At 33.4% G+C, this 25,000-nt stretch overlaps 1 protein-coding gene across 2 annotated transcripts in view; it reads right to left on the bottom strand.

Annotated features, from left to right (window-relative positions):
• LOC115218923 (neuronal acetylcholine receptor subunit alpha-10) overlaps positions 1–25,000 on the bottom strand; it is a 1,131,344-nt gene that overhangs the window by 887,823 nt on the left and 218,521 nt on the right. For both annotated transcript variants that reach the window (XM_029788944.2, XM_036499212.1), the window contains exons 2-3: positions 18,854–18,930; positions 8,330–8,820 (exon numbers count right to left, since the gene is read on the bottom strand). The gene's annotated coding sequence lies outside the window, so the exon portion shown is untranslated. The remainder of the gene's footprint in view (positions 1–8,329; positions 8,821–18,853; positions 18,931–25,000) is intronic.

A 25,000-nucleotide genomic window follows, 5' to 3' on the forward strand; every position in this document is an offset into this window, starting at 1 on the left:
GCATTTAAAAAATGCTTTCCTTATGAGATCTGTTATTATCTTTTAAAAAAAAAATTGAAGTATATTAGTCTGTATATAGCACATATGCAATGCACTCAATTACCTACTTAGAAACGTATACACACACGTATTTTGAAGTATCTATAAACATATTTGCACCGACGTTTCAGACGCTCAAAATTTCAAGGAATCTTTAACAAATATTGTATAACGCTCTGAAAGTTCTCGTAATCCGTCTCTAGATTTTCCTTTGCTCTGTTATCCGTGCCACAAGATAATACTTCATGAGAAACTTGATTCTCCATAAATGAGTAGAGCAAAAATATTCGCACTATCCAAATACTCTATTGAGAGCATAGTGAAACGTTGTTCACTGTTTCAGATATTTCTTATATTGTTAATTAGTATTTTATTCTGCAAAAGTATAAAATATCTTCAATAAGTCTAAAAGACAAGCACCTGACACACGCACATATATAGTAGATATGCTTATATTAAATAGAAAATTAAACAATGAATACACATGCACATACACAACACATACACTCAAACACATACACCATAAAAAATATATTTAGTTTCAGCTCAAAGCTGTGTCTATGCTGGGAAACCGCCGTTTTGCTACATGTTATCATTGAGAGCCTCATCTAATATGTGACATTTGGTGAATAAGGGAGTTTGATGTCGCTACCCTCATTTGCAAATCTTGCTGTGAGGTAGGTTGATCGGAGACTATCGACAGGAAGAGGTCCAGGTGTGATTTGAAAACACTTCCATCCACTTTGTATAGGTCTCTCAGGCGCTTTGGGAGAATATTAAAAAGCTTCGGTCCACTGAAACCGAGGCTGTTGCAGTAACCATTTCTGAAGCGCGATGGCGTTGCTGGAGTCTTGGCACAGTGCACTGTCAACACGTTTTGACATTTGTGCAGCTTCCAATGCCACAATGTGGCACAATTACTTCCAGATGTATATTACTGTATGCCTCTCCGGCCTTCCCTCCAGGGAGTAGAGTCTTAGCTGTTTCAGCCTTTCCCAGTAGCTGAGCTGTTGCAAAGAGACGATCTTCTTTGTGAAGCGCGCTGGATTGCTTGAAAATCCACTGTTAATGTTGAGTGACCATAGCCCGGAGCAGTAATCCAGGCGGCTGAAGACGAATGTCCTCCAGAGGACCATCATGGTTTCTTTCTCTCTGGTTCTGAACATTGACAGGATCCATCCAGCCAGTCATCTGCCCTTTGTCACCATCCTGGTAATGTGCACTTGGAAAGACGTATCATCACTCATGTCGATACTCAGGTCACTCCCCGATTTAGGCTCTGGGATTGTAATCCCCTGTGGACCAGTGTACCCCGTAGATTTTAGATTCAGTTTTGGACGCTGGTAGCGCTGGATTTGGAATGTTTGCAGTATTTAGCTGCCTATTATTGTCCACAGCCCATTCGTAAATTGAATCCAACACATGCTGCAGGCATGCAACACCGCTGCTGTTCTGTATTTTCTGCGAGACTTTCGCATCGTCTGCATACCTAGCAAGGATGGATATCCCGGGCAGCTCAGGGCATATCTGAGAGGGCTACTCTGAAAAGAAGTTTTCCCAAGACAGTGCCCTCTGGAACATCACTCTCCAAGTTTCCCTGCTATGCAAAGATCACGCAATGTATGGCGTATTATACCATGATCCACTTCATCAAAATCTTTTGCAAGGTCAAGGTATATTTGAGATGTTGGGTAATTGCCTCAACACTCAGTCGTAGTGCTGTAAGTACTGGATTAGGGAGCTGATACCTGGTCGATAACCATGCTCAGCAAGTCCTTTACTTCTAGGAATACGATTATTTTCCCTCTGACTATCCGTTCCCTGATTTTGCTGATGTGTGGAGTCAGAGCGATTGGGCTATAGTTTTTGGCATTTGCTCTGCTTTCTCCTTTATCGGTTGGGTATATTATTGCCTCCTTCCGCTTGCTTAGCAGCCTGCCAATTGCAACGAGCTCTGTACGTTAATATGTAGTGGTTTCGCCAGAGCAAGCGTGTACGATTTGAGGAGGATTGCTGGGAAACATTCGTTTGAGACATTCTTCAATTTCACACTATATTTAAATAATCATCTGATATATATCGCAAGTATTGTCGATGTGTGTGGAGGTGAAGCATGATTTGAAAACACATGTCACTAAACGATCTAAGATATGTATCCCTAAAAATAACATATTTGCACAAATATTAAACCGATATGACGAAAACAAGTATAACTAATTTAAAATGTCATTTTACAAAATTAGTAACTCATTCTCGAAACAGGGTTTTCAGAATAACGAATTTGAAATCAATATAAATTAAGAATCATTTATTGCATAAAACAAATTAACAGCTATTTTAATTCAGGGATAAAAATCCGCCCACAATTAATTAAAACGCATATTTCCATTAACCCAGGATACCTAAAAACTTTAGGTATCGTAGTTTAGTATATATAAGTGGTGATTGTGTTAAGGTGTAAAAGTTTAGCTATTGGCAGTGAAATCGGCCATGTATCTACACATGCATGCGTATCTCTAGATAATCTCTCTGTAAGTATGTATACGTGAGTATATATTTACATAGCTATATAATACACACAACAGCGCGTGAGCGCACACACTAACGCAAGCACACATATATGAATATAAAGATAGGTATATGGATAAGGATAGATAAAATAAATAGATATATAGATTGATAGACAGAAAGATAGATAAATAGATATATAGATAGATAGATGGAGTTAAAGAGACATGCACTTGTAATTTATGCGGGTGTGCACGCACTTTCGTATGTAAACATTTGCAACATATGTATGTAAATTTTCAATTTACAACAATAGTTAACCTATGGTAATTCCAATTTTAACCTCTCCGACAGAATAATTATATAACCCCAATTTTTTTATCTCTCCCTTACTATATCAGAGAATTTCTGTAGTTGGTATCGACTTTTCTAACAATCTAACTCTCCCCAGCAACCAGCTTCAATTAACTCAATCGATTATGCAAATTTAAATTAACTATCGAACTTAGAGACACCGTCATAACCTCTGGGTGATAACCACCAAGAAACTCAAGTCCAAGAGTATCTCCCCACGCAATTACTAATCGGTCACAGACTGTGTGTAGTTTGCCAACTGGATATGTCTTCCTGGGGCTATAAGCATCAGTAGCACTGTCCTGTATAGGACACCACACTTAGCTGGCAAATATATATTACGGTTCCGTAGTGATACTGTTTACATCTCACTCAGAGATTTAACATAGCATGGTCTCTCTTTTCTATATATATATATAGTTAATCCAAACATGAAAACACAAAGAGAAAACACAACAACGCGAGGGCGTGGAACAAATATAGTATTATTGGACGCTCAGGAAAGAAGGAAAGAAGGAGGGTTTAACGTTTCGAGCGGAGCTCTTCGTTGGAAACTTAGGAGAAGGGAAGACAAAGGGAAAAAATTGCCAACGGTACACATGCGGTCAAACACACACACACACTCACACACACACACATACACACACACACGCACACACACACACACACACACACACATATATATATATATATCAAACAATATATATATATATTTTACCACAATCCTAAACAGTCTAGTCCGGGGCAAATCCCTGGATAGTAATTGAGCTTTTGACATACTGAAATCAATAAGAGCAATAATGTATTTTCTGTTTATCTAAACACACACGCACACGCGCACTCGCGTTTATGAATGAATGAATAATGAAGGAATAATTTTGCTGGAGTGAAAGCTTTCCTAAAATAACTATATGTATTACTCACTACACGTTATTTCAGTATGACAGTTTTTTTTTCAATAATATATCATTTAACTGCATATACAGTACATACCATCGACCTTTTAACTTTTGGCTTGTGCTCAGTTGTACAAACAAATATATGCTGAACACGAGGTGATATTGAACTTATTCATCATACCATGCCTTCTTCATTTCGAACTATAAGGTGCAATTTATGCTTACCATCTGCAGAAATCTCATCTTCGTTGACATCAGCATTTAATGCAGAATGTCATGATTTCATTAAACGCTCAGATTCTCTTTGAGGAAGTAATAAAACTTTGCAGGAATTTCAAAATATCATTTATCCGTTGCGTTAGATGTTTAAATATGTTTCATCAGAGATGGTGTGCAATAATTTATTTTATAGGAAAAAAAAATAGTCTGAGCGTAGTTGAACCATGTTACCTTCATGCCTTTCTCCTGGATAACTTTTGGTATGTCAATTATTGCCTACACTAGAGTGCACCACTGATAAAGAGCACGATTTTAAAGCATTAATACGACTAGTCCCATATGAGATTAAAAACTATCAACAAGTGTTTGATACGATATAATGAAACACAAGGCCGGGCGAAATGCGTAGTGGTATTTCGTCTGTCTATACGTTCTGCGTTTAAATTCCAACGAGGTCGACTTTGCCGTTCATCATTTCGGGTTCGTACTGGGTCAATCTAATCGACTGGCTGCCTCCCCCAAAATGTCAGGCCTTGTGCCTAGTGTAGAAAAGAATATAATGAAACACAACATTTGTGATGTAAATATTAATATTAAGGTGTAATTTAAGGAACTGGTGTGTTGGCGCTACATTTGATCTTTTAAGGGTGGGTAAAAAAGCTTGACAATGATAAGCCTTATGCGTTGTAATCGATATATCTCTCAATGGATATGTTACACGATGTGCCAGTGTCAAATATCAATATCAACTTTTAATTACACATGATATAGAGTACTCGTGTTTATATATATATATAAAGGAGTAAAGACCCCCTTCGGTCATGAATGACCATGGGATTGCACCTAGAAAGTTACCCTCCTAGACACAAGTCCGGGCAAGGTTATTTATGGAAGACCAGCAGTCGCCCATGCATACCAGCCTCCCCTCTCCACGCCACCAGTGTTATCCAAGGGAAAGACAAAGGTCGATACAGCTTGGCACCTGTGACGTCGCAACTCATTTCTACAGGTGAGTGAACTGGAGCAACGTGAAATAAAGTGCCTTGCTCAAGAACACAACACGCAGCCCGGTCCGGGATTCGAGCTCACAACCTCACGATCGTAAGCTCGACGCTCTAACCACTGAGCCATATATATATATATATTACTATATATATATATATATATATATTACTATATATATATATATATATATATATATATATATTACTATATATATATATATAATATATATATATATATATATATTACTATATATATATATATATATATATATATATATGTATATATATATATATATATATATATATATATATATATATATATATATATATATATATATATATAATATATATATATATATAATATATATATATATATTATATATATATATATACATACATATTACTAAATGAATATATACAATTTTATGATTTTAAATACTATAAATATACACCATAAATGATGTTACGAGCCATAAAATAATCCATTTCAAACATTCCGCTCACGAAGTACTTTTTTCACTTCCTTTCGTCAAGAAGTATACCCAGGACATTTGTTTTGGATATTAGAAATTGCAGTCGCAATTTAAAAAGGTTTGTAACTTAAGTAATCACGACTAACATATTGTAATAGCAATTATTTATATAACATAGCTAATAATAATTGCCTCATTATTCTAATGATACAGTGTTAGGAGAAGGAAATACAAGTATCAGAGTTGTGTGCGATTGAGTTGTAAACCAAAAAGAATTGCAAGTATATAAATTGTTTACAATTACAAAGTAGTCAAGATCTGACGTCATACAGAATTTGCCACAAGCGTCAGCTAATCTTTCTTAAATCTAATAATCAACAGCGTATTGTTGATAGAGAACAAATCACATTTTTTCAACAAGTGTTGCTGACATATTAGGGTGTATTTCTACTGTCACCTCACTAATGTCTGTCACAAAACTTATGCTTTTAATCACTAAAATAATTAAAACGTATTATACCGATGCGCGAAATGCAGTTAATGGCAAAATCAACGGACATCGATTAAGATGCTATAGTGATATTATAATGAAAATAACAATTTTCAAAATATGATATAACAGTAAAGTGTACAGCAGTAAATGAAATCCTACTTTGTGTAACTATTAGATGTTTGAAGTAAAGACTAGTGTCGATTGAATAAAATGCTATGTTGACATAAACATAATGTTAATTCTAAAATCATGAAGTGAAGATCCTGCGTGGTGTCTAAAGCTAATATGGGTGGCTAATTACTTGATGCTAATTAGATAGCTATGTAATCAACAAAAACATAACCTTTGATTTCTACTTCTATATCAAGTGACAACTATGTGAATATATTTTTTTTTTAAATTGGAATAATTATGCTAAGAGGAAAAAATTAAGACTAAAGTTTTGCTTTGGTTTTTTCTGGGCATCACGATGATACAGTCAGAGGATGATTCTTTCTACGATCAGTAAATTAAAAAGAGGCAGAAAATATTTTGTCATGATTCATTAATCGATTAATTCAGTATATTCATTTCCCCTCTTACATCGATGTATTCGCATAAAAACACACACAAGCTCATACAGATAAAATCGCGTGTATGCGCGCACAGCTCCGCACATATTAACATATGCACACTTAGTCGCACGTTTACATACGCGCATATTTTCTACATTACTACATATATATCACTGCCTTGATATGTATATGTGTGTGTATAGACATGCACACACACAAACACACACAAGCACACACACACATGTTTCGGAGATGATCCATATACATACATTATTATATACATTATTATATATACACACATTATTATCTACATATGAAGAAGAGTGTATTTTTGTTATATATATTATATATATATATATATATATATATATATATATATATTATGTGTGTGTGTGTGTGTGTGTTTGTGTGTGTGTGTGTGTTTGTGTGTGTATGTATATATGTATGTATATCATATATATATATATATAGCAATTCATGTACATTTTTTTATTCTTTTAATCTTTTGGTTGTTTTAGTCATTTCATTGCAGCCATGCCGGGGCAAAAGCTTTAAGTAGCTTTTTATTTATCGAAGTAATCAAACACAAGACACATCTGTTTTAAGCCTAGTAATTATTCTATCGGTCCATGTTGCCTAACCACTGTGTTACGGGGACGTAAACACACCAACGCTGATTGTGAAGTTGTGATGGGAGAACGATACAGCCACAAAAACGCACACACACTCATATATATATATATATATACATATATATATACATATATATTATATATATATTTATATATACATACACATATATAAACATTGTGTGCATGTACACACACATACACAAATATACACACATACACACATACACACACACAATCACACACACATATATATATACACCCACGGGCACAATTTTTTTTCGTCTACCAAATCCACTTTGGTCGCCCCGATTTTATTGAAGAAAACACGTAATGTGACTGAATCCGGGAACATGTTGTCCGGAAGCAAACTTCTTACCATACGGCCACATGTATACATTCATGTCTATATATTAATAGATTTAAATGTATTTATAAAAGTCTATGTACGTTATAAATATATGTATATAATTTCCATTGTATTCATACCCGCACATCTCCAATATAGCGATATAATGAAAACAAATTATAATTGATTAGGTTGTCAACAACAACTTCACACTCGACATTGAACTATTGATGTGAAAATTTGACGCACATACAATGAAAGATACTCGGCGCAGAAAGTTGTTCACATTATTACTTTGGTATGGGTTTATGCAAAATGTCACGTATTACAATATTTTTTATAAGTATAATTTGTGTGTGTGTGTGTGTGTGAGTGTATAAACCGGAATTTATATATCAAATCATAACCTTCATATATAAAGACAGTGATACGCACACAAAACGCACACAAAAATACATATATATATGTACATGCAAAATGCACGCAGGCACATATAAGCACATACATGTAGAAATATATATCTACACTCATGCACACACACACATACACACACAAACACAGGTATATACCCACTCTCTCTTTTTTTCTCTCTCTCTCTCTCTATACATACATACATGTATATATATATATATATATATATATTTATATATATATTTATATATATATTTATAACTTATTCAACAATAACTCTATATTATTTTATGTTATGGTTATACAGAATGTGAAAACTACACGTTATTTATCACTACCTGTGGATAAACATAAGTGAATATATATAAACGTATGTAAATAAACGTATCTTACTTACCACCAGATCTTATTTTCTGAGTAAAATCCACTGATAACAGTACAGTCGGTGATTCCCATGTTTCGTCGCCGCACAAGTGCGTTAAGTTATTGTAAATTATTTATAAAAATCAATGATAGCACTAATAATTCATTAACAATAATATTATTGTTATGTTATTCAATATAGTTATACATACATGTGTATATATATTTATATTGCTTAGAGTTTACCTATTTGTGTTATTTTTCAAAAAATATTTGAATGAATAATTCCAGGGTTACATATGCTAAAATTTTGCTTAAAATAATGGTAAAATATCTAAGTTATTTTGTATGATTTTTTTTTATGGTTTTGCTTCTTTCACGAGATAATATACCGTACGTCAGTTCTTCTAGCGCGGGACAATGAATGAAGAAAGTCTCATTAATGCCATGTATAAACTGCAGCTTACAACGAGCTTTCAACGCAACAGGCACCTTGGATGATCCATCAAGTCTTCAGTAGGCCACCTGCAGTGAGAAAATGAGAAGGAAAAAAAATAGAATATGATGATGAAAATATAAAAATGTGAAAAAGAAATCGAAGAATTTAGAGTTGCTAGTTAACAGTGAAATAAATAAATAAATAAATGAAAATGGGAAGGGGGTAGAAAGAAGAAATAAATAATATTAAACAATAAGATGCTAGTTGGAGAGGAGATAGAATGCGGATGGTTTACGAAACGACATTTCTTCAAGAACAATGGTCAGTGAAGTTGAAAGAAAATCTGAATGCAGTTTCCTGTATTGCATACGTAAGACCACTGGAGCGCAAAATAGGAATATGAAGCTACTAAAGAGAAAAAAATATTCAGCATTTTAAAGAAAAAAGTCATTGATATAAACGGTTGTAAATACATTAGTAGTTGTGCTAGTAGAGGTGTAAGTGTTGATGGCAATGCTTGTACTAGTGATGTTTGTTGCCAGTAGAAGGAAACTTTACCGAGGATGCATATGGTATGCGGTTGTTTGTAGTTCATTTGCGTTTGCAAATAGCGTTCCTATGTGTGTTACATGACACTCGAGAAACACGATATGGTTGGATGACTTCATTTCTATTTATCCGTGTCCACTTACACATACATACAAGTGTGTGTGTGTGTGGGGGGGGGGTGTTTGTGTGTGTGTAATATCTCGGATGTGAATTATTACTAGTACTAAAAGTTCTATTTGCGCTTTAGAAAACTTTGTTTACCCACAGGAGAGTAAATGTTATCCACTGGTTTCTTCTCGCAATAATCCATAGGAAACTGTGTCACCTTTTGCGAAATAATATGAACTAATGTAGCTTAGGTATTTTGTTCATACGGAAAAATTGAGTTGTTCACTGGTTCAGATTGCATACTTATATATGTTCACACTAATTAATGAAATATAAAGGGCGTTGACAAAATATATTCATTTAAGAAATGAGCAGGTGCATTAATAAAAGAAATAAACGACTATATGGTGAGAGTTTTAAAATAATCAAAGATGCCGATTTTGTACTTTAATACTTGCTTAAATATTATTGAAATAACTTAAATATTTGAACTTCAGTAAAACCATTTGCTATTGCACTTTTTTTTTTGGACACAGTTTTCTTTCAAATTTGATTTAGAAGCAATTCGAGGTATTTATTCGAAATTGAGCACACGTACACACAGAATGTGTGTTGTTAGTTCGTGGGTCGGCAGCGGTTTTTAGACGTAAGAGAATATATTCTCTATGAGAATGAGAAAATACCCAGAAAACTGAATGCAAGTCTGTCAAGCGAGACAACTCACAAGTCCCTTCTCAGATAGACGGATATTGATATTTCGGCATTGTTTTGACTTATCAATGTCGCATACCAGTATGCTTGACTATGGCTTACATTCAGAAAAAGTTTATACATCACAAGCATAGAGAATACATTCTCTTGTGCCTATGAACCGCAGCCAACCACCGAACTAACTAATATCTTGTGTATGTGTGTTCGGTTTTGTTTAGAGTTATCTTTGTTCTAAAGACAAATAAATTAACTATGCCAGATGAGATCACAGCTGTGCTGAAAATCAATGTATGCAGCTGCATATATCATCATTTGTCAAAACTCTCTTGTCTTTATTGTAACCTTTTTTTAACATTGATGATGGGTCATACAAAACAGACATTCTACACTTGACATGTAGAATCCTTGTTAACATAACATATATCTGCCTCCAGTCTTCTATATCACTTTTCAGCGAGCAGGCAGAATTGTTATCATACAGGGGAAAATACTCAGCGACATTTCTTGCATCTTTACATTCTGAGTTCAAACACCGCGAAAGATTACTTTAACTTTCATTATACCGGGCTCGAATTGATATGCACCAATTGCAAGCTAGTTTCCATGTAAGTGACTAGCCCCCTCCTACGAAATTTCAGAATTTGCCCCTATATTAGGAACAAGAAATTTTGTATTTTCCTTAGAGTGTCTAGGATTTAAAAAACACAAACTAGTAAAATATGTTGAGGTTCGTACATATGCAATCAATGATAATTTAATATCTCATTGTTTTTGTCATTCTAATATTGGAACACACGAATTGAAACTGCTAAAATAGGACAACATCGTGTATGTATTGCTCTTTAATCCTCTGTCAATATGGCTTCTAACATTCTACTATAGATTAAATGTGTCGATGCAGTATTCCAGAATACTACGTACACATGATGATAATTTAAAATAGTTTTCTTTAAAACATAGAAAGCGTAAGCGACATGAAAAAACAGGAAATTGATTTTTCTAAAGCTATTTCGCGTTTTTAAATAATAACAACCGTTTTCCATACCACCCACTCTAATGGAAAAATTTTAACACTAGTAGACTTTCTGTGAACACTAATACTATTATCTGATATTATATTTCCAGCTTGTTTTCAAGGCTTATTTTCTGAACTTAATTACGTGATATATTTTAGCATATATTTTATGTAAATGACGTATTTTTAGTGTTTCAGATATGAATATGAAAATCGAGAGGTTTCGTAGATGATGTATATACATACATACACACACACGCACACACACACATACACACACACCACACACACATACACACACAAACACATATATGTTTATACATATATGCGTATTCGTGAGTGTGTGCATGTGCATGTGTGTGCATTGTATATTATATATATCTTCCACAAACACACACACATACATACATACATACATATATATATATATAATATATATATATATATATATATATACATGTGTGTGTGTGCGGGCGGGCGTGAGTGCATGTGCATGTGTGTGTTGTATATTATATATATCTTATATTTATATATATACATATATATATATATAGAGAGAGAGAGTCACATATACACACACATATACTAGTGCGCACTCGGGATCTTTAAGATATTTTGCATTAATTTTGATTTCATTGCTCTAATGTATTTTCATAAGTATGCATAACGCATGCATGTGGAAGGAACGTAGGCAAGAACGCCGCCCACCCGGCAAAAGAAACTCAAAAAGATAACAGTAAACTTCGCTTTAATCGTAATTTCTCTTCTTGAAGCAATTTTGCCTCTCATTTTCAACAGATTTTGCGGAAACAAATTTGTCGGGGATGATGCCGAAGCATGGTAAAGATGCAGAGAAAATGCCACCCCAGTTCTCCGTTCTCCCTTCTATTGAACGATCTGTCGGATCCATCGATCTTGTCCAATCTTCGTGTAATTGATGGAGATTGATGGATGTCCTCCCCCTTCTTCGTGCTACCCTTCTGTCCAGTCATTTAAAAAATTCTATATCGAGGCATACACACTTCTATGCGGCAGAACGCTGTACTCGTATTACATTGAAAGCCTACAATTGATTTCAGGCCTTGACACACCTTGAGACCAGAAAAATCTGATCACTGCCTTATATTTTCCCTTGGAGCAGTCTTATTTACTCTGTAACATATGAAAGAAAACTGGAGCGATCAATGTCTCACTTCAGATTCGCAATGACGGGAATACTATATTTTACCACGCGTAAAGCAGTAAGGGTAAGCTAAAAATGGTTTTGGTGAGAGTGTGGATAATGTCTTCACTTCCTCTCTTATGTACGCGTCTATGTATGCATATATACATGTATGCATATATGCATGTACGTATATGGTTATTGTAAGTATGTATGCGTGTACGTTTGCGTGTATGCTATAGGTTACTCAAATAATGTCACAAAGAAGACATTGTTACTTGATTTTATGATATTTCAGAACAAAACTAAGACAAACGCCGAAATCCAAATGTGCTTGACGTATTTATATCGCAGCTTCAGGCAAAATATTTCCCGTTGCTGCAATGCATTAAAAACAAGCCTATCTGAAATAAATACAACTTTAGCCTATAGAAGTTCTTATCGATGATTAATTTCAGAATACTATGATCTAAATAGGTGTACCATACCAGCAAATCCAATAAACAATGAAACCCATGCGCTATGATCATACTATATTTGAGCTACAAAGCATCGAATCATATCTTCGATTCAGATTAAACAATTTAAGTAACGCCGAGCTTCTATACCGGAAGAGTATAGCTGAGAAGCTAGACTATAGGCACAAATTCGGTCGCTTACAGATTTCAGTTTAACAAAGCATCACCAGGAGCGACATTTTATGGAATATATGTATTACTAGTTTCAGCTCGAGCGATACGTCTATGCTGGAGCACCACCGTTAGCTTTGATATGAGACATTTGGTGTATGAGGGAGTCTGTTGTCACTGCCCTCATCTGCGTTTCTTCCAGTGAAGTAGAAGTATGAGTAACTCTTGACAGGAGGAGATCTAGTTCTGTTCTGAAGGCGCCTACATCCACCCTATGTGGGTCTTGGGCTTCGTAGAAGGACGTTGCGAAGCAGTAGGCCCTTGAAACTTAAGCCGTTTTATTATCTGGTCCGGTATCCGACATTCTGCTGTTTGCGTAAAATGCCAAACATGGGAACAATTTCTACGATTTTCCAGATATATATTACTGATAGTTCGAAACATATTGTACTGAGTAAAATCCATATCTTACTATCAATTAATACTATATATATATATATATATAATATATATATATTATAACATATATATATATATATATATATATATAATATAATATATATATATATTATGTATATATATTTATATTTAATTATATATATATGTATATATATATTATAACATATAATATATATATAAATATCAATATATATATATATATAATATATATATATTATATATATATATATATATTATTATATATATATAATATATATATATATAAAATATATATATATATTATTTATATATATATATATATTAATTATATATATATATATGTATATATATTATAACATATAATATATATATATATATATATATTATATATATATATATTTGTATGTATTTATATATATATATATATATATATGTATATATAGATCATACATATATCATGTATGTGCATATATGTGTGTGTGTGTGTGTGTTCGTATGTACTTATGTATTATATATAAATTGCTATTCATCCAATAAAGTGGAAGAAAAGAAAGAAAAATTGAAAATGCACAGGGAATATATTAGGATTAATTAGAATTTAATTATATTTTAAAATATATGTATACACTTGATAGGTTTCACAGTGTATAATGTATGTAGTCGTTTCGCTAATTATGTCTATTTTGTTTTTGTAAAAGATTTTAGCGAGAATAAATTAGAGCAACATGTACCTAATTATTAGCTAAAGTTATTTAGTTACTGTATAATGAATAGCTTAATCTCACTGAAATTCAATATAACTTCATACAATATCAATCGTTTATATATAATATGTAACATAAGTACATATATACAGGCATAAACCAGCTTTGCTTCTTACTTGGACATGAATCAATATACATTAATATGTGGGTTCCTTAGTAGTAGCAAATGCTTTTTAGTTGAATATCTTCTATCCCTGAATAACAAATGAGTTTAGTGCGGCAATACTTCAGATATGGTACCTCAAATTACCGAATTTATTATCAAGCAGAAAATAGGTCTTTCCAGGTTCTCTATTACGGAATGATTGTCAGATTATGAATCTCGCCTAACGACGAAAAAGTTGTGAATGTTGTCTTGTTTTCTCTGCATATTTAATGAAAATATTATTGAAAAATTTTATGCTTTATGATGGAAACAAGTTATGCTTTATGAATATGCAGATCTTTATTGTTCTTGTGTTTTTAGTTCATCAGTGCAGTTTCTAAGCCAATCTTGAAGTATGTCAGGAGCAGAGCAAAATGGTACCATGGAACGTCGAATTTATCGAGAAATAATTGGAGAATTCCGCTAAAAATAATATGCCAATAAGGACGAATTAATGGCTTTTGCAACAAAATTTAGTTGAAGCGCACTATAAAAAGGTAAAATACACCTTCAATTTAGACCACACTAGTTATTTATAACTAAATTTATTTGCACCAATACATTGTTCCACCATCACCTATTTGACTGGAACTTTGTTTAACACATGTATTTCTTTTACTCTTTTCACCACTCACGCTTCCATTCAGAATCATCCTGCAGTTACCGAATAATTTATTCTCTATAAATTACATTGGTTTGAACTATAATTCTACCTGTAGTTCAGAAAGTATATTCCACTACCAATAATACTGTTGACTGGACATGGCACCTGTTTTGGCAACAGAAGAGTCTGGCACCGTAGGCAAACATACGCGCTCTCAAACACACACATTCACGCAGGTATGTACACAGAAATGTACACATACAAATAGAAGATGTGAAAGAGAGAGACAGAGGGGAGAGATAGACACAAAATTTAATAATTAAACACGATTGATATAAAACTTTCCATCTCCACATAAACAGAAATATGCTCACACGCATAATCAAAGAGTAGGATAAGAGGCAGGTGGGAGAGAGGTGTGAGGAAAAGAGGCGAGTTGGAGAGAGTCATGTGGTAGGCTATCTTAGGGAGAGAGGGGAAGAGAGATGAGGGGGTGCAAGGGAATCAGAGAAACGTTAAGACGTCCAATGCCAGGGTCGAATCAGAGTCGTCAATGAAGCAGCGCTAAAATAGCAGTAAATAATTTTACTAGGACCCATGTATTTCATATGATTTACGTTTTGCAATATTCAATGCTATAATGACAGATTCCCTATATATAAGCAACTTTTAAACAAGTTCAATGTAGTTAATTTATATCGAATGACATTTTCAAATTTTGCTCACGCTCAAATTTTGAATGATAACGCATTAGTAAATAGCAATTGCTTCATATTTTCTATTTGCGAAATATCATTGATATCGTAAAAATATGTAGCACAGTATAAAAATTAGTTCCAAAAATGTTAATGCTGGTACCAGGATACAAATATGCATGTAGATACCGATAATCATGTAAATTCCATTTGATATTAAAATTCATCAGCCGGAGACAGATCCTTCGTCACCTACAATTATAATATCAATCGCTTTCAATAGTAAATGGTATCATTCAGCTATTGCTTTTCACAAACATATACATACGGCATATAATATATATATATATATTATATATATATATATAATATATTATATATATATATATATATATATATATATATATGAGCATGTCTCGATATGCAAGTATATGCATGAGAAGTCATACGTAAAACCAAAATTACAAATGTCCACGTATACATGCATACCTACATACATACATACACACACGCACGCATGCATACCTATATACACACATACATACAAACTGACATGCATACGTATAAACATATCCTATTCATGTTGCCAACTTCCAACGAAGTCCCTTGGATGTAGATTAGAAACCGACTCTTTCTCTATTGGGTAGAAATCTTGAAATAAAACTTCACCATGACATAGAGACACATACACATTTACGTGACACTATATTCACACCAATTGTCTTCGGCCGACGATCACAATTACGTGAAAATCAAGTCTTGTGACATACGTGTAATTTTATTTTCTACAGAAATAACATACATACACACATACATATGCATACATACACATACATGCATATATATATAGGTATGTATATATGTATGTAAGTATATATGTATATATATAATTATATATATATATATATTTGTCACCTTAGTCACATTTACTGACAAATATAACACTTTGAGAATTTTGTCTGGTTTTATCCAGCAGTTAATTACAGGTTTCGTCGACAACTAATGCACACTTCCAAATTTGCGTACTTACATGCACTTATTGTGTGTTGCAGCTTCTTCATGGTGGTGGTTATATGAATTGTTCAAATTGATTCTCTCTCCTCTGGCCCACTATTACTGAGCTCGAGATAGCCTAAGAATTTTTTTTTAAATTTTGTATTCACTTAATTTTTAATTATAATTACTTATAAGAACAATCATTGCGACTTTAATTTAGTATTTCCCAACAATTGATATAGATATTTCCATAGAAAGACTTTAATGGGACATATTGTATTCGATTGCCTACATTTAGTTCAATTAAGGGCAAAGGCCTCACCGCGTTCTCTTCATGAACCACTATCCAATGTGGAGGACGTGAATTTGATTCTCTAACCTAAGAGTAGTTAAGTCTAAATCTGAACAAAAATTGAAACGACAGACGAAATACAGCTAAACATTTCGCCCGGTACGATGTTTGTTCCTTCGCGAGCCATGCCTTGACATAAGGGCCGGTTTCCCGGTTTCCTTGGCGTATTGGTTCCCCACCTGGGCGGGGCGCCGGTCCGTCGCAGGTGAGCTGCAAGATTCGAGAGGACAGAAATAGAAAGAATTGTGGTGAAAGAGTCAGCAGAAGTTCGCCATTAACTTCTGCCGGAGCTGCGTGGAGCATAGGTGTTTCGCTCATAAACACACACATCATACGGCCTGAGATTCAAAGTCCGCTGCTCTAAACACTAGGCCATGTGCATCCACACCCGGTGCGATAACGATTCTACCAACCATGTGTGTGGTGGTGATGTGTGTGTATCTGTGTGTGTGTGTATATAAATGATGTGTTCGCTGCGTGTGTCTGCTGCGTGTGTCTGCTGCGTGTGTCTGCTGCGTGTGTCTGCTGTGTGAGTGTTTGTGCGTGAGTGAGTGAGTGTGTGTTAAGCCAGGTTGTATAACATTTTTTAATAGAACCTAACACATATATTAGAACAAATGCAGCTATTACTTAATGACAGGTTTCCATCCACAAATTATCGGGAACATTTCTATATTCAAAATTCGCTGGCAGAAAATTACCAGCGGCAAATATTACGCGATTTCACAACGATGTTTTTAAATTTTAAATATCTTAATTCTGTAAAATTACAATCCGTTTACGCAAAAATATGACAATACATTCCTGATAAAATGTTTGCGTTTTTTTTTTCTTTGAATTGATTATTTCTGTACATCAAGTGCCATGATAAGAATGTAATAGACGACTGTATTATAGTACGTACTATGAATCGATAACATGTACTGTGACGTCTATTCCAAGGAAAGAATGAATGTTAAGGAAATGATTTTTCCATCGGCTGTCATTTGACATCTAGCAAACGAAAATACTGACTCCTATGTAAAACTTATAAAAACATTGATATCTAAGTTTGAAAAATGAGGAGAAAATAAAATAAAATTCTATAGCATGAGATTTTAAAGTCTCGTCACGTAAACATTATAAAGAATACTGGTGAGAAATAAAACAAGACATTCTGATGTAAAATACAGGAAATGAAATGATGCGTTCTTCAGACAAACATTCGTACAGAAAAAACCTAACGAATATAATGCTTAATATTTCATAAACAGCCTTGTGACAGCAAAACGCGATGTGGATATGATAGAAATTGTTTAATTAAATGATTGCCAAACTGAACTCAGTGCATATATCATAAGCATATCTATCTATCTCTCTGTCTGTCTGTCTCTCTCTCTCTCTATCTATCTATTTATCTATCTATCTATCTTCTATCTATCTATCTATCTATCTATCTATATGTCTATCTAATCTATCTGTATATATATATATATATATATATATATATATATATAATATATATATATACATATGTATATATATATATATATGTATATATATATATATGTGTGTGTAAATATATGTAAATATATGTATATATGTATATATGTATGTATGTATATATATATATATATATATATATATATATTATATATATATGCACATATATATATATATATGTTATGTATGTATACAGAGAGGCGGAGAGAGAGAAGGGGAGAGAGAAAGAAAGAGATAGAAAGCGAGAGAGAGAGAACAGAAGATGGAAAAAGAGGCAGTGGGAGTGTACACGTGTTTAAAATACTTCTAAATTTCTCCGCCACACAAATATATTTAATTATACGTATATAAAAAATAATTCAACTTCTAAATTTAAAGAGAAAAACAGTACGGAATGCGTTTCAAACGGGTTGTGCTTCAATAAAGTGTTTAAAATAAGTGAAATTACTGATATATTTTTAATCCTTACCTAGTATAAAGATGCCCAGTATTGGATTAATCTCTTTGAAAGTCAGGGCCTGAAGTCAGAGAGGAATTCCGTAATTCCTGTAAAGGAAAAAAAGATGAGGAAACAAAATTAAGTTGTTTGTTAAGAAATACAGGCTGAACAATCAGATATCATACAGTAGCTGCTATAGTATAATATAATCTATGCCTTCCAGTGTGTATATATTTATACACACAAAGCGTAAAACGAACTTTCTTTCTTTCCCTGAGACTCTGCTAATAATTTGCATGTGCCACGTCCACGCTATATTGTTTTTTTCCTTGTGTGTGTTCATAGTTTTTTGTTTTATATATATATATATATATATATATATATATATAGATATATATATGTGTGTGTGCGTGTGTGTGTGTGTGGTGTGTGTGTGTGGTGTGTGTGTGTGTGTGTATCTATGTATCAATGTATATATATATATATTATATATATATATATATATATATTTATATATATATAACTTGCTAACCAACCACATGGTTCTGAGTTCAGCCCCGCAATGTTGTTCTTTGCAAGCCTAGTTCTAATACTATCGAGATCTTTGCCGAACCGCTTGCAGTATATCCTGTATATCCTGTGAATACATTTTAATAATCGTGATGTAGAACCAATCAACAAATGTAAAGTGCTCACTATTCAATAATGTTTTACTATAACCACATAACATTCTATTATAAGCAACAAGCATTCCCCTTATAAACCAAACTCCCGTGAGGTAGCCACACAATTTTGCTATAGTGTTATTTATACGTGCAGGAATATACGGTACCTTGACACACAAATGTTGTCCTGTCTTCGTGAAATACTAAGGTTAACTTTTATACGGGGCTGTAGAAAATTACCAAATTGTTGGTCAAAAATAGGGGATGACTTTTACATGAGATCGACTGTTACTCGAGCATATACGCTATGTATGTATATATATATATAATATATATATATATATATATATATATATATATATATATAACGTGTCTCTGCGGTAAGAGGCTTGCTATACAACCATATCGTTCTAGGTTTCGCCCCACTGTGTGGCATCTTAAGCATGTACTACTACTGTAGCTTCGGACCGACCAAAGTCTTATGATTGGATATGATAGAGGGAAACTGAAAGAACCCCGTCGAATACTCACAGATGCACACACAGACAGAGACAGAGACACAAACACCCACACACATACACACAAACATATATATATATATATAGACGGTCTAATAGTTATTATGATTGAAAACAGAACAAGATAGTTAAGACACATTATTAATTCAGATGTTAATAGTATATTATCTTGTAATCAAAGTTTGGAGATTCGTATAAGGGGGGAAAAGCGGTAGAGGAAAGAGAGAGAGAGAGAGAGAGAGAAGGGCAAGTGCATAGTAGAAAAGTACACTCGAAATAGGAAGAAAACGAGTGAATTTACATATGAACGCAAGAGCAAATACATTTCTGTGGCAAACGGCTTACATTGTAAAAGATAGAGAAAATACGGAGATTTAGCGAAATAAATTGTGTAAGAATTGTAAATTAGCGAAGAAACTGCTGATAAAGACGCATATACATACATTCATGCATACGTACTAAAACAAGTTCATACCTACACACACACACACACCACACACACATACACACACTGACACACATTTATTCAACCGAAATCAAAAATTCACGTTTCTCATGAGAAATGAGGAAGAGTCGTGAATTATTAATCTCCCTTCGTTTCAGAAAATTACCGCCATTACAATTAAATATGGTATGGGATCTCTACTGCTAATTATCAACTGTTTTCGTTTGATCAATTCATCCTATGATCAACGCATCCTAGTTTTCTCCGTTTCATCATAATTTCACACTATGCAATTGTTGTAAAATATGTATGCAGGATTGCCGTATTTAAGCCTTACATTTATAACATGGTCAAGTGTTTCTTGATGTGAATTGTGCTTCTATTTGTGGAATGGATTACCGTCTACTTTCTTCTTTCCCTATCGGTATTATTATTCTTTCAGGAAATATGAATGTCGATCAGACATTGTTTAGCATCGTTTACTGTGTCATATATCAAAAGTATGTTTCTGACTGTATGTTTATCATACGAAGTAACAGTGCAACGGTATTGATATGCATTGTCATTTAGATGTGTATCAGTGATCCATGAATATCTCTATAGGTTTTCTTGTGGTTTCATATCTAACTAGAAGGAAATAGAGAACCTAACGCTTACAAGATACTTATTATTCTTCTCGAAGAGCTCATAGAATAGCATGAAGTTTCTGAGTTTATGCAGCAAAATTGGAAACCTCTCTTGTTCATCGACTAATTTGCTTTGGAAATATAGTCATATGTCGTCTAAGTGCCTATTATTCCTTTATTCTACTTTCTCAATTGGTGAGTTACTTGTCATTCTTCTTTATTCTCATCAATAATTGCTATATAGTGTATCTTAACAGCGAGATCCTCCGGCTGTTTCAGATTGCTCAGGTTTTAACATTCAATATACATTTAATCGTTAATTCCCCCATAAATGCACACATCAGAGAAATACAATAGGCCCCAATAAATATGTAGAGGTAGTAAGGAAATAATCCAGTAAAGCTATGTGCTCTATCTGTATCTTTCAAAATTTAAACGACATATATATATAAGAGGTGAGAAATTAAGGAGAATTCAGTAACTTGTAGTGAGATATAAGCCAAAAGATCGTAGCAAATGACAATGTATCGATGAGAATGCACTGTGGCAGATATTCGGTCTTCATTGATCCTGATATGTAGCTCACGTGGCCATTCTTGTCTTTCATCCTTATAGATTAGATAATATACAAAACACAAATTCTAACTTCGCTTTTTTTGCTTGTTTACTTGTCTATATGTTTCTTTCTTTCTGATCCTTGGAATGAACATCTTTCACATTATCTGTTTCTCGTGAAATGTAGATGGAGTGCTGGAGGTTTTGGTAAACATTTATGAAGAAAAAAATTAATTAGTCACCAGTTACATCCAAGGACACACACACACATACATGTGTGTGTATGTGCGGTATACGTCCAAGGACATATATATTCGTCGTGTAGTTCTGAACAAATATTTAGAAGGAAAAAGAAATTAATGGAGGCAAAAATGAGATAAATGCATTTCCGGAATAACTGCATCTCGCTGAAGATTTATATTCAATTAGATTATATTAGATCAGGGGAGTAGGGTTCATCTCAACAACAGAATACGATAAACAGAGACTGGATATGCTACTTATGAGAAGTTTGCCATGCCTAAGATGCAAATCAAATCATAAAGTGAGTAAAAATATTACCAAATTTCTGATAATACAGTTCAATAAAATGTTAATGGACCCTGGAATGGATGGCAAATGTTACCCAGTCGAGATTGCAAATTAGAAGGGAAAGTGTCAGAACAAGTAGTAGAATGCAGTCTGTGTCTTCCTACAATGATTCTGCCGATTCAACTCGTTAAGACATGATATTTTTTCAAGAAACAAAAATATATATCTAGAAGAAAATTCGTATGTGTGTTATGCAAGATTCCTTCCAGATGTGGAAACTCTAAAGTCAATCATACGCTTGCTGAAAATAAAGTCATATGCACTTCGTCCTAAATCATTTTCTGCCAATGAAAAAAAAAAATAAATAAAACCCAACTTCCTGAGGTATTGTGTCACTAGTTGCGCAGCATATTTTTAATCACATCAAAAATTGTGATGTTTATCATTTCCAAAGAGTGAGCTATGTAGACTATTAATGAAGAGATGAAATTATTGGGGTGGTTTACACTATTTTCTAATCAAACGTAATATGTGAAATATAGAAATAAGCGATTACAAACGCGATACCCGTACATAGATGATTATATGTGTAACTATGTTGAATAATTATGAATAATTTGGCCTCGTGTATGAGCCTAACAATAGGTATGGGTGGGCAAATTTATGCGGTTTTATATATTATATGTAATAAAGTTTAATGGTCCATCGGTGTGCAACTAGCTGTTTGAAACAACTTCATAAACGACAGCAGATTTGCTTCTGTTTTTATTAATATTAATGAAATATTATCGATATAGAGTCATACATACAAACACGCTTAAATATATACCTCCACACTTACATACGTAAGAGAATTCGTGTGTACATATATGTACATTCACATATACACGCAAGTATTTCTCATTTGAAGGCGTATATGTGTACGTCCTCTGCGCATGGATGTGTTAAAAAACAGAGCTGTTTTGCTAGACAAAATAGAATGGCAAATGAAAACATAATCTTGTCAATATATTGGACGGCTGCCACCGTCACGTTCAACAGAATATTCAAAGTATTTAAGACGACGTTTTTCATGGAGAACAAGGCGGTCATTATACAATTGCTTGAAAAACGTGATGGTTTGATGTGAGTTTAGTTCCAGGGCCGAACGCCAAGTACTTCATAAAGAACCAAAATGTCAATAAGTTGAGCGGTCGGAGAATTTGATATCTTTAAAAACACATAGGGTCAATAGTCCAAATCTCATTTGAATGATAACGTAAGAGAATTACAGAAAGAAAATAGTAAACAATGTTAAAGCTAAATATATTCTCTTGTGATTAAATTCTCATCTCTATGCGTGTGTGAATGTGTGTGAGTATCTGTGTTTGAGACTGTATATATATATAAGTATGTATGGATGTATGTATGTATGTATATATGTATGTATCTATGTACGTACGTATGTATTTACGTACGTATGTATTTACGTATGTATGTATCTACTTATGTATGTATGTATATATGTATGTATGCATGCTTATGAACTTAAATAAATGACAAGGGAACAAAATATCATGCGATGGTCTTCATTCACTTACTGCTGTTTCTGCTACCGACTGTAGTGCACTCGGCGCTTTGTGCTTGTGAATAACACTGTAGCTTCCATGCGCCTTCTAAATGTGTCATATTCACATTCATATTGCGCTGTGTATTCGAGTAGCACTTTATTCTGAAGTACTATTAAATTCAAATAGTAGGCTTTTACCTAGTGACATACTACAGTGTATGTTTTGTGTATATATTTATGTATGTATGTTTGTATATATATATATTTTACTAAGCCCTTATATATAATATATATATATATATATATATATATGTTTGTGTGAATGTGTGCATGATTATTTAGTTTTGTGATTTTTTTGACAAAAGACAGGAGAATATATCTAAAATATATAATGCTTTTCCTTATATATATAAATATGTACATTTGTGGTTATTTATTTCACCAAGTATGTTTAAGAATGTTGCTTTCTCTCTCTCTCACTCTCACCCTCACTCTCTCTCACTCTCCGCTTGTGTATATGTGCGCCTGTATTTCTATATACTTCAGTAGAATTAATGATAAATTTTTGATAAAGCCTTGATCGACATTATCGTTCAATTGCTGTGTATTGCTTCATAATAATTTTTTTAAATAAAAATTATTAGTCGTGCCACATGGGTAATGAATCGGCTGCATCTGCCAGGAAGATAAATGACATTGTAACGTTCGGAAATCAACCCATTCCGTTTTCCCTTCAGAATCTTAAGTATCATAGATAGTATAAAACAAATAATTCAAATCAACACCCCCTTGTTCAAAAGCTAATGAATATTAAACGGCTCCTTGTTTTTCATTTCATATAATTGTGGGAAATCTGAAATATATTTTGGTAGATATTATTCTATATTTTGTTGCATTTAGAAGAGGATACATTTAGCGTTATAAGGTTTGAAATGTAAAGTAAAAAATTCCATGTTAACACCTTTCTCTGCAAAAGCAAAATAGCAATATAATTGCCATGTAGCAATACCAAAACAGTATAGTTACGTTGCGTTGATGCACGTGGCGACATTGACTAGAAACAAAACTGGCAATGTCTATCAGTAAATACTTCCTACGTTAGGTAAATTTACACCCGAAATTCTTAACAAATTCATTTACATCTAACTCAGAAATCAGCTAAAGTTTCAGTAGCACTGATTCTGCTTTCAGTTTTTCAGATTAATATTTAGCAGTATTACAATTTACAATCCCAGCATATATGTGAAGTATGCTAATGTACTAAGCATCTAGTTTCGCTTCACTGATT

Source organism: Octopus sinensis, linkage group LG1, assembly GCF_006345805.1.
Source record: "Octopus sinensis linkage group LG1, ASM634580v1, whole genome shotgun sequence".
Taxonomy (NCBI): domain Eukaryota; kingdom Metazoa; phylum Mollusca; class Cephalopoda; order Octopoda; family Octopodidae; genus Octopus; species Octopus sinensis.